The following is a 15,850-nucleotide window of genomic DNA, read 5'->3' as shown; positions in this document are numbered from 1 at the left end:
TGACTGGAGCGGGCCCCCTCTTATGTCAGTCAGTGGGCCCCCACTTATGAAAATTTCTGGATCCGCCACTGAATATTGTTGGTTATTCCTGTTATTTTTATGTATCAATTATTCATTTCCAAATCTCTCCATTGAGAACGCGTCTATCTCCTTGTCCTTTGTTGAATTGTTTGCTTGAGATATATAGTGTATTCTTTGGTAATATGCTTTGTAAGTATGCTTTTTTGTGTTTCTTTAACATATGACGTGATACATCGTTGTCAATATAATGGAATTTTATGCGATTATTGTACAAGTAAGAGGTTTAGCTAGCTATAAAACCAGGTTTAATCATTATAGTTGATGTGTTTACCTCAGTTTTAGTTTGTAACCTGGATTTGTTTTCTCTCAGTTGATTTATGACTTTCGAACAGCGGTATACTACTGTTGCCTCTACTAATCCACCATTTTCTACATTAGAAAATACCTGTACCAAGTCATGAATATGACAGTTGTTTCCTTTGAGCTTTTGAAATTGCCATTTGATTAGGAACTTTCCGTTTGAATTTTCCTCGGAGTTAGTATTTTTGTCACTGCAAGATGTTAATTTCAGACTGTCATTTTTCTTGAGTTTAGGGAAATTGTACACAACTTCTAGATGACCCCAATATTTGAATGGTGTTGGTGTTACCCAGTCTTTAATTTTATATGTAGTGTTTTGATATTTTGTTTGCTTTTTCGTCGTCTTTCGGTTTTTGCCATGGCGTTTTCAGTTTCTCTCGACTAATCATTGTTGAATGTTCATTAGTGTCCTGCATAAGACAATGATATTTTATTAAAACTTCTCACCAATTTACCGAATTTTTCATTTACATTTTATGCCCAATGAACGTAAACTATTCAAATTTCTCGTGAAAATGCTATGAGCCTGCTCATTATTGAATATCTCCATATTTTATTATGGTTACTGTTGATGACGCATTATTTTTTGGTATTCTTTGTATTTTAAACATAAACAAGCGTCGCATACAAAAACAGTGTTTTCTGTCTTGTTCAATAATATACGCATCAAGAAAAAATGATAGCTCTTTGTTGTTGCAATTTTCAAATGACAAAAATCATTATTTTCTGAGTAACGTAGCCTTCAACTTGGCATGTTGTATCAGTGTTATACAACTTATGGGTATGAATGATGAAAACGTTTCATAGGATTACAACGTTAATTTGTAAGAACGTCAGAGGCATACAAAAACCAAAATCAAATCAGTATTTTAAGTTGGTGACTTCTGCAGTAAAACTGACAATACGGTCACAAAGAGAAATGGTCTGACTATAACCATACATATGGATAATGATTGGTACCAATTAAGTCATCATAGATACAAGAATTGAAATTGTGTACATCACACGCGCGCTTCTTATGTAAAAAATCCAACAGTGACGATCTAATAAAAAGAGTCAGAAAAGCCAAACCAAGAACGAATTTTAAGAACATCATGGACCCCTAATTCCGAATAGTTTTGCTAAATACAACCAAGGTAATCTATTCCAGAGCTAGAAAATCTAAGTATAGTTCCAAAAAAGAATTGTATGAAGTCATTTTACTTTTCTACATTGGCTAGAGGTATAGGGGGAGGGTTGAGATCTCACAAACATGTTTAACCCCGCCGCATTTTTGCGCCTGTCCCAAGTTAGGAGCCTCTGGCCTTTGTTAGTCTTGTATTATTTTAATTTTAGTTTCTTGTGTACAATTTGGAAATTAGTATGGTGTTCATTATCACTGAACTAGTATATAATTATTTAGGGGCCAGTTGAAGGAAGCCTCCGGATGCGGGAATTTTTCGCTACATTGAAGACCTGTTGGTGACCTTCTGCTGTTGTTTTTTTCTATGGTAGGGTTGTTGTCTCTTTGGCACATTCCCCATTTCCATTCTCAATTTTATTTTCAACAAATACGAGCTAGTAAAGTGCAATACTGCTTACAAATTAGGTTTACATTCTATGCACATAAATAAATCACAGTACTAGAAATGAGTATATGACAATATTTGTTCTGACATTATGTAAAAAGTGAAACACTAAATACTATCTCAGACATTGTTTAAATGTTTTTGTAACCGTAACAAGAATGGTATGTATGTTGACATGTTCATAGCAATGTTAATTGGTATATATTGCTTAATCGTTTTTCTACCATTATTTCAGATTGAAGAAGAATATGGATTACTGGTGGATTCATTAATATTCGTTGAATACCAATTTTCGTGGATTTCATTGGGACAGAAGAACCACGAATTCAAATGTTCAACGAATTACAAATTTTCTAAAGGAATGAATGTAGACTTTGCCATAACCACGAAATTAAATATCCACAAATATGTAAGTTTTCCTCAAACTACGAAAATTGGTACCCACGAAAATAAATGAATCCACAGTATATATATATACCTTTCGACAGTAAAGTTTATCGACAAGTTATAGGTATTCCCATGGGCACCAATTGCACAATTTTATAACAAACTTGTTACTGTTATGTTATGACTCACAGTCTATGGCCAACCTCATATAGTTACACATATTTGGTTTGGGAAATTAGCTGTACCTTACTTATTAGATGGTTACCTCATATAAATATAGACAACAATTTCGTTGACTACGAACATGCTTCATTTTAGCATATATGAATGATATATAATGTAGTTTCTACACAGGAATCACGATATGATCTTGCAGATACTGTATGCCATGACATGTTCATTCATATACTTTCTCTATTGATACGTAGATCATTGGAGAGCAGTATAGTTCTTGATTAAAGAGCAAATGATATAACGTTTGAAAAACCGCAGTTACACTGTTACCTTTGATTAAACAATTCATTTTTTTTCAGACCTCTTTTTTCTAGACCAAGACAATACTTACAGAAAAGTTTAATGACATAGTGTATTATTTATTAAACTTTCGTTTCACTATAGTAAACAGTTTAGAATTATATTGCATGGATTGATGAATAACAAGGACTTTATATCATATAAGGATGTTTTTGGTATTACAGTATATTGTTGAAATGTTTGTAGCAATGCACATAACTTGAATAAATATTTCCATTTCAGGTGAAAACCAAAACGAGAAGCGTCTCAAGGGAGACCATTAGTCTAGCAATTAACTTCTGTTAACATGAAATAGTAATGACATTCAACATTGTAATCAAATGCATAATTAATAAGTATTGAAATTTTATGTTGCTATTACAATTTGTTTTTGTAGAAGTTCATGTTAAGTTTTGGTCTTAAACTTGTAATTCACGATTCTATGAGCAGTAATTTTACCATAAAAAGCAAAATAAAAAAAGGATTCGTGATAAATGCACGTGATAAAAGAATACGTGATGGATACATACGATACAATAGATGTATTGGCGAAAATAAGGATATGGAATAGATGCACAATATACAAAAATATCGTGAATTACAAATGGATAACTAATATATCGAAGCACAGCGCTTTCATTAACCTTATTTATCTTGAATGTTGAAAGGTCTTGAAGGTCAACACGAATCGAAGTGTCGAACAATGCCGACTACTGGAGATTTATCATGCGCTTGTGAAAGAACAGTTATCAATAAATTAATTATTAAAACCGTTGAGGACTTATTGCAAAGTTTATAAGAAAATCAGAAGAAGATTTAAAATAACCCTTTGGCTTTACAAATTATATAATCTTTTTTTTATAACACTCAGTTGAAACATGTGCTGGTGGACTATTAGCTCATTAATCAGTACTACTGAACTGATAAAAATTAAAATCACAAAAATATCGAAACGGGGAGTTCCTAATCAAATGGCAAAATCCAAAGCTCAAACACATCAAATGAATGGATAATAACTGCCATCCTGCCATACAAGTGAGAGGTTTGGCTAGCTTTAAAAACAGGTTAAGCCCATAATTTTTCTTAACATGTCCTGCACCAAGTCAATGGCAGTTGTTATCTTATAGTTTGTTTCTGTGTGTGTTGCATTGTGTTTTTTTTTGGTTGCACTTCAGTGTTTCTGTTGAGTCCTTGATTTCCTCTCATATTGGTTGTGTTTCCTTCGGTTTTAGTTTGTAACCCGGATTTGTCTGCTCTCAATCGATTTATGACTTTCACACAACGGTATACTACTGTTGACTTTGATTATAAGCCTGGTACCTTAATATCTATTTGCACCTCTGGGTCGATGCCACTACTAGTGGACGTTTCGTCTCGCTTCTATGTGTGTTTGCGTTTGTTTTTGTTTCACTTAATTGTTCCTGTTGTTCCTCTTATAGTTGATGTGTTTCCGTTGCTTTGGTTTGTAACCCTGATTTGTTTTCTCTCAATCGATTTATGACTTTTGAACACCGGTATACTACTGTTGCCTTTTTTACTGCTGTTCTTGTTTAAAGGTTTTGGTCCTCTTTAAACAGTGGTAGTAAGTATATATATCAAAAGAGGGACGAAAGATACCAAAGGGACAGTCAAACTCATAAATCTAAAACAAACTGACAACGCCATGGCTAAAAATAAAAAAAGACAAACAGAAAAACAATAGTACACACGACACAACATAGAAAACTAAAGAATAAACAACACGAACCCCACCAAAAACTAGGGGTGATCTCAGGTGCTCCGGAAGGGTAAGCAGATCCTGCTCCACATGTGGCACCCGTCGTGTTGCTTAAGTGATTACAAATCCGGTAAATAGTCTAATTCGGTAGGTCATATTCATGAAAGGGAAGGGGATTGTAGTTACGACGTAAGGAACATATCCGATATCATTTGTGAAACGGTTATTCCATAACGGTCAACCAACTCGTGATGGCGTCCGTAAAATTTACGAAGGGATGATTTCAACTTCACCATTTGGAACTCTTGGTTTAATAGCTTCCTTGTGAGCAGCAAACCTCTATCAAGAAAATCATGATAGGAAATGCAAGCACGGGAATATCGTATCAATTGGGAGATATATACCCCGTATGCAGGTGCTGCTGGAATGTTGCTACTTAGAAATGGAAAGTTCACAATTGGAAAGCTGAAATCATCTCTTTTGTCGTAAAGTTTTGTTTTCAACCGACCCTCATTGTCAATTTCTAGATGTAAGTCAAGATATAAAGCCGACTTAACTGTATCTGTAGTATCCTTTATCTCTAGTTCGATTGGATAGATGCGTTCCACATAGTCACCAAATTTTGAATTGTTTAGTGAAAGAACATCATCTATATAGCGGAAAGTAGAGTTAAAGGATATTGCTAACTTCTTATCTTTCTTCCTAAGAAGTTCCTGCATGAAGTCAGCCTCATAATAATAAAGAAACAAGTCGGCGAGTAGAGGGGCACAGTTTGTTCCCATTGGAATGCCGACAGTCTGTTGAAAAACAGATAGGAACCTGCTGTTCAGAAGTTGTCATTTGTTGGTGTGGCTCATAAGTGTTTCGCGTTTTTTTTATATAGATTATACCATTGGTTTGCAAGTTTGAATGATTTTACACTAGTATTTTGTTTTATATCTAGCTGTTTGGTGTGAGCCAAGGCTTTGTGTTGAAGACCGTACTTTGACCTATAAGTTTTACTTATACAGATTGTGACTTGGATGGACATTTGTCGCATTGAAACGCATACCACATCTTCTAATATCTAAGAACTATGTCCTCCATTAATAACGATCTTGACCTGTAATTAATAATGATGTTGACCGGTGTGTATAGTACGTATGCTCACCTGTAGAAAATAAATATACCCAAAATACCGATGTTCGCCTGTATGAGTAATATTGATGGTTCCTGTATTGTCTATGTTCACCTGTAATATCGGTGCTTTACTGTATATATAGTACATAGTTGTTCATCTGTAGTGCCGACGTTAAAACCAATAATAACGATGTTCGCATATACGTGCATTGTACAGAGGTTCACCTGTAATATCGATACTTAATGACGTTTACAAGTGAATTATACAAATGCTCACCTACAAAACCAATGTTCACTTGTTTTCTAAACTGCTTTTAATGTGATTCCCTGTTACTGATCCTGATTGTTTTACAACAAAATATTCTAATACTGTAGTATAAATCTTACATCCAGAAATTGGCCATGAGGGTCGGTTGAAAACGAAACTTCACGACAAAAGAGATGACTTCAGCTTCCCAATAGTGAACTTTCTATTTCTATGTAGCAACATTCCAGCAGCGCCTGCATACCGAGTGTATATCTCCCAATTGAGACGATATTCCCGGGCTTGTGTTTCCTATCACGATTTCCTTTATAGAGGGTTGCTGCTCAGAAGAAAGCTATTAAACCAAGAGTTCTTAATATTAAAGTTGGAAGCATCCCTTCGTAAATTGTACAGACGCCATCACGATTTGGTTGACCGTTATGGAATAACCGTTTCACAGATGATATCATATATGTTCCTTATGTCGTAACTACAGTCCCCTTCCCTTTTCTCGAATGTGACCTACCGAACTAGACTATTTACTGAGTTTGTACGAACATGAGCAACACGACGGGTGCCACATGTGGAGCAGCACCTGCTTACCCTTCCGGAGCACCTGAGATCATCCCAAGTTTTTGGTGGGGTTCGTGTTGCTTAGTCTTTAATTTTCTATGGTGTGTCTTGTGTATTATTATTTGTCTGTTATTTTTTTTTCCTTTTTAGCCTTGGCGTTGGCAGTTTATTTTCGATCTATGAGTTTGACTATCCCTCTGGTATCTTTCGCCCCTCTTTCTAAATGTTTTTTTGTCATCTATTATATATAATTCTAATGAAATTAGTTTGTAACGATAATTTTCATTTGACAAATATTTTGAGGGATTAGATTACACGTTCTACCAGTCCGTAACTAAGAAAGCCACCAATTTGAATTCCATTTTTTTTAAGGTATGTAATTTCTCCAAAAAATACACAAGATAGTCAGATTTGGAGCCTCAAAATCTTCTTTTTGTCTAAAAGTAAAAATACGTTTAGTATGCAAGTTTGACATCCAGAGTATACATGATGGCACATTGCTTAGAAGCTAAAGAGTATGCAACAGTTTCCCGGACTTATTCATTTATGGCATTTTTAAGCCAAAATATTTATTAAATGAAATTTATTTTAATATGTGGCAGTATGATGGAGTTAACTGCATTGCGTTGTAAGCTTGGTCTTCGTAAAACTTGATTTTACTGTCGCAAATATCCGTTTACCTATCTCCGTTCCGCGTCGCTAGGTAAACTCAATTTGTGACAGTAAAATCTACGTTTTACGAAGGCCAAGCTTAAAATATAATACAGTTATCTCCTAAGTAATAATTTCACCAATTCTATAAACAAATGCAATCTGTTGTACCGATCTTAACCTGTATAATTTAATTAAGTAACCTGTAAAGCCGTACCTGTAAATACCAATGTTCATGTACACAATCGATGTTCGTAATATCAAAGTGAATTAATCAACATAATCAAGTCGGGGTGCACGATAAGTTTCCATTGTAATACCTAATCGCTGTCATGTAATAACATGTCTTGTTGTTGTATGTGTTGTTTGGATGAGGACGTTTCACTGAAAAATTTCCTAGTAAATATTTTTATCTTAAAGTAGAAAAATAAAATATTATAAAGCATCTTGTGCTACATTTTTCATTAATGTAAATTACTTTTTTTGTTACTTATTGTGTTATTGAAAACATTTGATTATGTTAGTTTTAGTGGATTTCCACTATTTCTGAATTTGCTTTGGTCTTTTTTTCAAACTTATTTAAACATACATGATGAACAATTGTTCATTGATCTTTATATTAAAATTGACAAGGACTTAAATGTTATAACACATATGATATATAGAGTCAATCAATAAACCGCTTCACAATTATATCATTATTGTATTCAATAAAAATTCACAAAAAATGCCTTTGAGTAAATGTATATGTTAATTATAAGAAGGCTGTTACATGAGGACGTTAATGGTATCCTTACCCAGCAATTAATAAAAAGTTAAATGTAAAACTGCTGAAAAATCAAGAAGACTTTTTATAAGTATATACAAATGAGATAAGTGACATATGTTCAGGGTAATTGTAAGTTGGTTAGTGGAGACAGGTTGCTGATGAATTATTTGTTTTTATAATAAAATATCCTTGAATTGCCTTGTAATATGATGAATACACAAGTCGACAGCTGCATCACACGTCCACATTATCATTTAGATTTTAAAAGTAGGACAGTTTTCTCTACTATTAATATCATGTGGTATGATTGCCAATGTGACTATATATTCATTTCTATTCCTAATCGCCGAATTCGATAAATTGCTTTATTTATGAAATAGTTATCAAAAGTACCAGGATTATAATTTATTACGCCAGACGCGCGTTTCGTCTACATAAGACTCATCAGTGACGCTCATATCAAAATATTTATAAAGCCAAACAAGTATAAAGTTGAAGAGCATTGAGGATCCAAAATTCCAAAAAGTTGTGCCAAATACGGCTAAGGTAATCTATGCCTGGGATAAGAAAATCCTTAGTTTTACGAATAATTCAAAGTTTTGTAAACAGGAAATTTATAAAAATGACCACATTATTGATATTCATGTCAACACCGAAGTGTTGACTACTGGGCTGGTGATACCCTCGGGAACGAAACGTCCACCAGCAGTGGCATCGACTCCAGTGGTGTAAATAGTTATCAAAAGTACAAGGATTATAATTTAGTACGCCAGACGCGCGTTTCGTCTACATAAGACTCATCAGTGACGCTCATATCAAAATATTTATAAAGCCAAACAAGTACAAAGTTGAAGAGCATTGAGGATCCAAAATTCCAAAAAGTTGTGCCAAATACGGCTAAGGTAATCTATGCCTGGGATAAGAAAATCCTTAGTTTTACGAATAATTCAAAGTTTTGTAAACAGGAAATTTATAAAAATGACCACATTATTGATATTCATGTCAACACCGAAGTGTTGACTACTGGGCTGGTGATACCCTCGGGGACGAAACGTCCACCAGCAGTGGCATCGACTCAGTGGTGTAAATAGTCATCAAAAGTACAAGGATTATAATTTAGTACGCCAGACGCGCGTTTCGTCTACATAAGACTCATCAGTGACGCTCATATCACAATATTTATAAAGCCAAACAAGTACAACACAGACACAAACACAGACAAAAAAAAATCTACTTCAACCAACGTTGCTTATTTTTGCTCTGAGCTCATAATTGCGAACTTATTACGCAATTGTACATACAAGAGAATAATCCGTTATTTTTACTCGATTAGTTGATGGCCATTATATCCCATGGACTGTTAATTTCAAAATCTTAGACCCGTTATTACCAAAATCAATTATGTTCTATTTTCTTAAAATGTCATGTACCAAGATAGGAATATGGCAGTTTCTTCCAAATAGTCCGTTTCTATGTATGTTGGCGTTTGTTTTTATAGCAGTATAGTGTTTCTGTTGTTTCGCTGTTTTCCTTCTATAGTTGATATGTTTCCTGTGGTTTTGGTTTGTGACCCAGAGTGTTTTTACTGATTCGATTTATGTCTATTGAACAGCAGTATACTACTGATTCCTTTATTTACATATATTGGACTAAATAAATGAAAAATAAAATTGCAAAAATACCGAACTCCGACAACAATTCTAAATGGAAAGTCACAAGGCAAATGTGGGTTTTGACTGGATTTGTTTTCCCTTAATCTATATATGATTATTGAACAGCGGTATTCCTCGGTTGCCGCTATCAAGGATCATTTATAGAGCTTGATATATTGTTGAATACTGTATACATGTTAACCTCTAGATGTCTGTCGGATACTATTTTCGTTCAGTTTTTGTTTAAGCGACGTATACCCCATGTCTATTATTCCTATTTTCTTTCCCTATGTAAAACATTATACATCAATTGAGGAGTATATGAACAATGGCCGATAATGTGTGGGTTATAGTTTTGTTGTGAACAGTTTAAGAGGAAATCCTGGATAATCATATGTCTGTTCGATGTTCCTTTGGAATTTCAACCATAGATGAACAACTGCATCTTCCATCACTGTAGTTTAAACATATTTTATTTGCTTAAGTATGCAAAAGGGATGAGACACAAGTTAATCAAACTTATGTAGTCCCATCACTGTATTGGATACCAGTACTACATAAGTATTCTTACAAACAGTATTATATTTCTGGGTCTTCAAAGTGCTACACATAACCTGTTTCAAAATTATCAACATCAATTTTATCATCAATAAAAGCCGGGCATCAACGTTATTGTGAAACTGTCAATTCCATGGGTGGCGCGAATAAGAGGTTGATGCTGCAAAAATATAAGACTCTTTCATCTTGCAAAAGTATTAAACATTTGACTTTTCTTCACCTAAATTTAAGTATTCCAAACTAAAAGATAAATTGAAAAAAAAATAGTATTGCTTTGTTTCATGAAAAAAGAATGGCTAACATAGATACAAATTAAGTATCGTGTCTTAGGGTAGAATACAAAATCACTCTATTTCAAACAAAAAGATCTCTGAAACTGACATTATATGATTCTTGATTTACTGATAGACAACATATTTGTTAGGTTTGGATGATTTGTTTTTCAACAAAATAAATTGGCATTCCTATATATGGGAACCAACTCTTATCCTCTGCTAGGCGACTTGACCCTTCATTCGTATGAGGCGGACTTCATACAGCAAATTCTTAAGAAGAAAAAAAGGAATTGAGCGGTAGCCTTTAACTTCACTTTCCGCTATATAGATGATGTTCTCTCACTAAAAGAAATAAAATTTAGTGACTATGTTGGACGCATCTATCCCATCGAACATAAGATAAAGAATACAACAGATACTATTAAGTCTGTGTAATATCTTGACTTATATTTACAAAACTGACAATGAGGGTCGGTTGAAAACAAAACCTTTCGACAAAAGAGATGATTTCAGCTTCCCAAGCGTGAACTTAAGTAACATTCCAGCAGCACCTGTATACGAAGTATATTTCTCCCAATTGAAACGAAATTCCCGGGCTGGTATTTCCTATCATGATTTCCCTGATAGAGAGTTGCTGCTCATAAGGAGCCTATTTCACGAGGAGTTACAATGGTGAAGTTGAAATCAGCCCTTCGTTAATTTTACGGACGCCATAACGAGTTGGTTGACTGTTATGGCCAGGGTTGGCAAAGTATTACCCACCACATAGTCACTAAACCCGGGCTGGGCAATACTCCCAGACATGGGTAATAGTGGGCATTACTGGGCAATATGATTTTTTAAGCTTATTTTAACACAAAATAGTAAAGACTGTTATAGTTTCATAGTTTAACACCTATATATATACTTTTTATACAGATAACCATTGACAGTCATTTCTACAAAATTCAATTTCATTCTCTTCTCTGTTAATTTTATATGTTGGCAGAATACAAGATTTGCACATTTAAAGATACCTTTTAATTACCAAGTACAAATGAAGTATTGTTTCAATAATCCAAACTTTGAAAAATGCATTTTATTGCAGTGTTTAAGGGAATTGTTAATTTTAATTGTTATACATTCATATTGCTAAATAAACACCCTACAGGGTCATGCCATTTACACTTATAAAATTCAAAGGACTGATTATTGTTACATAAACAAATCTGTGTTCTAATCTGAGTAATTACTTATTAATTAGTGACAGTACATATACATTATTTAAATGTGATGTTTCTTTAATACATGTAATTGTTAATTCTTAATAGGAGCTATATTCATTTGAAAAAAAAATGATTTATTTGCTTTCTATTTACAGTTTGCCAATCTTGACAAATGCTAAACAAACAAAATAGGGTATAAATATCTTATTAGATGTATTGCATTTGTGTTTATCACTGAATCCTCTTTAAAATTCAAACAAATATTTTATATTACCCAGTATTGCCCAGTATTACCCACTAAAACCCAGTAAAACCCGGGTTTTCCCAGTATTTCCCACTGGGCTGGGCAATACTCATAAAACCCGGGTTTTTGCCAACCCTGGTTATGGCATATTCGTTTCACAGATGATTGCAAATATGTTCATAATGTCATAAACACAATACCGTCCCCTTTTCACGGATGTAACATACCGAATTAAACTTGTAATAAGGTTTGTGCTGAAATGAGCAACACGACGGGTGCTATGTGTGGAGCAGGATCTGAATATCGTTCCGGGGCACCTAAGATTACCCCAAGTTTTGATGGAGTTACTGTTGCTTAGTCTTTAGTTTTCTATGTTGTGTTTTGTCAACATTTGTTTTTTTGTTCTTTCATAAGCCATGACGTTGTCAGTTTATTTCCGATTTACGAGATTGAATGTCCTTCTGGTATCTTTCGTCCCTCTTTTAAACAATACAATTCAGCAATTCAGTATTATGTAACGCAGAGTTTTTATTCGTCTCACATTATCATATAAAAAAGTTGTGGTATGATTGCCAATGAGACAACTATGCACAAGAAAACAAATGACACAGAAATAAACAATTTTATGTCACAGTACGGCCTTCAATAATGAACAAAGCCCATACCGCATAATCAGCTATAAAAGGCACAGAAATGACAAAGCAAAACAATTCAAAAGAGAAAACTAAAGGCCTAATTTAAGTTAAAAAAATGAACGAAAAACATATGTATAACACATAAACAAACGACAACCAACGAATTACAGGCTCCTGACTTGGGACAGGCATATCTCAAAGTACGACCGAAACGTTTAATTATGCATAATTTAGTTTTTGTTTGTTTTTGGAACGGTTATATTATTAAACCGTATTTCTAACAAGATGCATTATCTATGGACGTAAACCCCTTTTGAAGATACAACATACATTTCTTCGCAGCTATATTTTTTCACTGTCCACTGTCGTTTTTGGAATTTGATGAATCTATATATTCAACATTACCATTTGATTTTTTTTTATACTGAAATCTTCACAATAGGTTAATCTAGGGAAGGTACATGTGCACTATATCTCGTCCCTTTGACCTTGTGGTTGCTTATGTAACAAACATCACCAAATTTAATATATGAAATTGTTATTCCGTAAAACAGAATTAAATATATCCACTAAAAATGGGTGACGCTTCCTATTTAGTTTACGTCAGGGAAATCCTTGAAGTATCCAGGTTTCCGTTTAATCTCCTACTTGTCACAGTAATTAGGTAACATATGTAAAAATTCACATGTACCAAATATTTGAGAAATAAGTAAATTCCTAGTGATAGCTTACTTGTACAAATATCGGTATATATCATTACCTGTTTGTATGTTTATTGATATTTTATCTATATACAATCTGCTTTTTTTTTTATCCATTGTAAATATTCGAAGCCGGTGACACAAAACAAAAACCCTTAATAGCATAGCTTCATTACATCAAAATATTATTGTCCCAACAGAATATATATCCTACGAAATACGTTTCATTACATCAAAGTTATTTATTTTGCATGCATGCGATTTATTTTGTCCCCTATAGAACATTTATTTCATTTTTCGAGAAAAAAAAAGATGGATGGAACCTTAGCAGTAAATATTACCTAAATATCGTCTGAACGGTGTTGGTGTTAGTTTTAGTAACGTTAGTTTGACGTTATTGTTCATGCATTGTATTAATAACGTCGTGCTTTTTTCATTTCGTGCAGCTCAATCATACAGCATAATTTATATGCGCGGTTTGCTTGACTTGCTACGTATAGAACCGAAATGCAAAAGCGGCACATATTTTTTTAAGTACAGTTAAATTAAAACAGAAAAATAATATTTAAATTAGTATCCCCTTGGAGCAAAGATATTTTCTCTTTTTTTTTTTTTTTTTTATTGAAACAGGATATTTAAAAAAAAGTTTAAACCCCGGTCTTTTCTGCTGCTTTTTCTTTTAGTTTAAACATATTTATTTATAGTGGATTTGGAAACAAGTTATTACAACTTATATTAATCCGTTTCCACTTTGAGGGTGTGAGTGCTTTCCTTGTAGCCCTAGCCTGCTCTTTTTGAAACATGTAAATACCCTGCTACTACACCTACTCGCTCAGCTGGAATTTTAAACTCATAGGCTAGCTCAAATGCTACATGTTCCCCTACTCCTCAACATTATTCCAACTTCCAACCAAACCTGCAGTCTACGTACTCAAATACATGCTGCATGCCTAGTGATGAAAAATAAGCAAATAACAATTGTAAATAAAAAAAGTAGATGTGGTATGATTGCCAATGAGACAAATCTCCACAAGAGACTATAATGACAGAGAAGTCTTTGTTTTGATCGATTCATGGAAGTACTTATTGAGAAAAAAGTATACTTTTATTTCTTGAAACAAGAAACGACATTTGAAGTCAACATTCAAGTGCAATTGTCCTCAAAAAGATGTTTGATTGACCTTTTTATACTGTGATCTTGATAAAGTGCTAACCATGAGCATATACACGTGCTCAATGTGCTATCAGGGATAGTTTAAAAAGAAATTTGTTTTGTAACCACAGGCACTTGTCTCAGAATTTTTTTCCTATATACCTTAATATAACATGAAATGAAACAAGATCAGATTATCTTTACTTTCCCATAAAATTGACCAATCGGAAACCGAGATATAAAAGGAGACATGACGCGTTTATTGCCAATTCATCAGCGGTTGGCAAAATTATTTCGATTGACATACTTTGGTAGGATTGCTACGGATGATTCCGACAACAAATGTAGGCATGTTATACACCATTGTAAAGATAAATTAATTTAGATTTACAATATAACATGTGTTAGTGGTGTTGACAGCCTAGAAAGCGGCAAATAACTGAATTTTGTCACCGCCTGACATTTTTCTAAGTACCTTGTGTTATATTTAGGTATATAGGGAAAAAAATTCTGAGACAAGTGCCTGTGTTTGAAACGTATGATTTAGCTCTATTATATTCTTTCATTTATTAAAAAAAAAACCCAAACAAACTGATGAACCAGAATATAATTATTTCAAATGCTATTAAATTTCATAAAATTATCGCCACGATTTATTTATTATTTATTCAGAAGACGTTATTGCATGACGGACAGTGTAATAGATCACCTTTAATGAGTATAAGATATTAGTTGGAGTCACGTGCACTTTCCGGTGATGCGCAGAATCCTGTTTCTTTATCTTGTGATGGTTTAACTCATTCGCTTTATTTTGTAGTCACAATGCAAAAAAAAAGAGTTTTTTTGCATTTGTTTACTGGAAATTGATGGGATTTTCTGATTTTTATTGGACTTCACTATTCACCCTGCATATATTTCTTCAACCTATTTTTTTTGTTACAAAAAAGTGTGAATTTACCTCTTTTGTTTTAAGAATAATTATACTGACAGATAATTCGCACTATTTGTGATGTTCAATTGTATATAATTTTAAAGTAACTTTGGTTATATAATGTCAACCTCAGATATGATGGTTATGATGTGGTAAAGTCGAGTATTTTAAAGAGGTTAAGGGCCCTTTCCCCTCGTATTTGTTGCAATCACAGATCAAAATCTTAAAAATGTCAAGTTATCCATTTAAGAGTCTATATCATTTACTTTAAAAAATCATCAGAAGGCAAAACTGAAAGCCTACACAAAAAGATGAGTTTCAATTGGGAGAAGTGCTGATGCTAAAAGACTTACATTTAAACATCTTGTTTTATTGTGAAGGAATACATAAACTATTGGTATGGACACGTTATGTCTTTTAAGACCTTATAATAATCACTACTAGTAATTGCCATTTATGTTGTCCTATTGTTGTCATTGGATACCTCATGGTGTTCTGTATTTATTTCTTCTGTTGTTTTATTGCTGTTTTCGAAGACTTTGTGTTATTCTTTATTTGTTGTTTCTACTGTCCT

This window comes from Mytilus edulis, chromosome 1 (genome assembly GCF_963676685.1).
Source record: "Mytilus edulis chromosome 1, xbMytEdul2.2, whole genome shotgun sequence".
Lineage (NCBI taxonomy): Eukaryota > Metazoa > Mollusca > Bivalvia > Mytilida > Mytilidae > Mytilus > Mytilus edulis.
Note: the sequence above shows the minus strand (reverse complement) of the source record.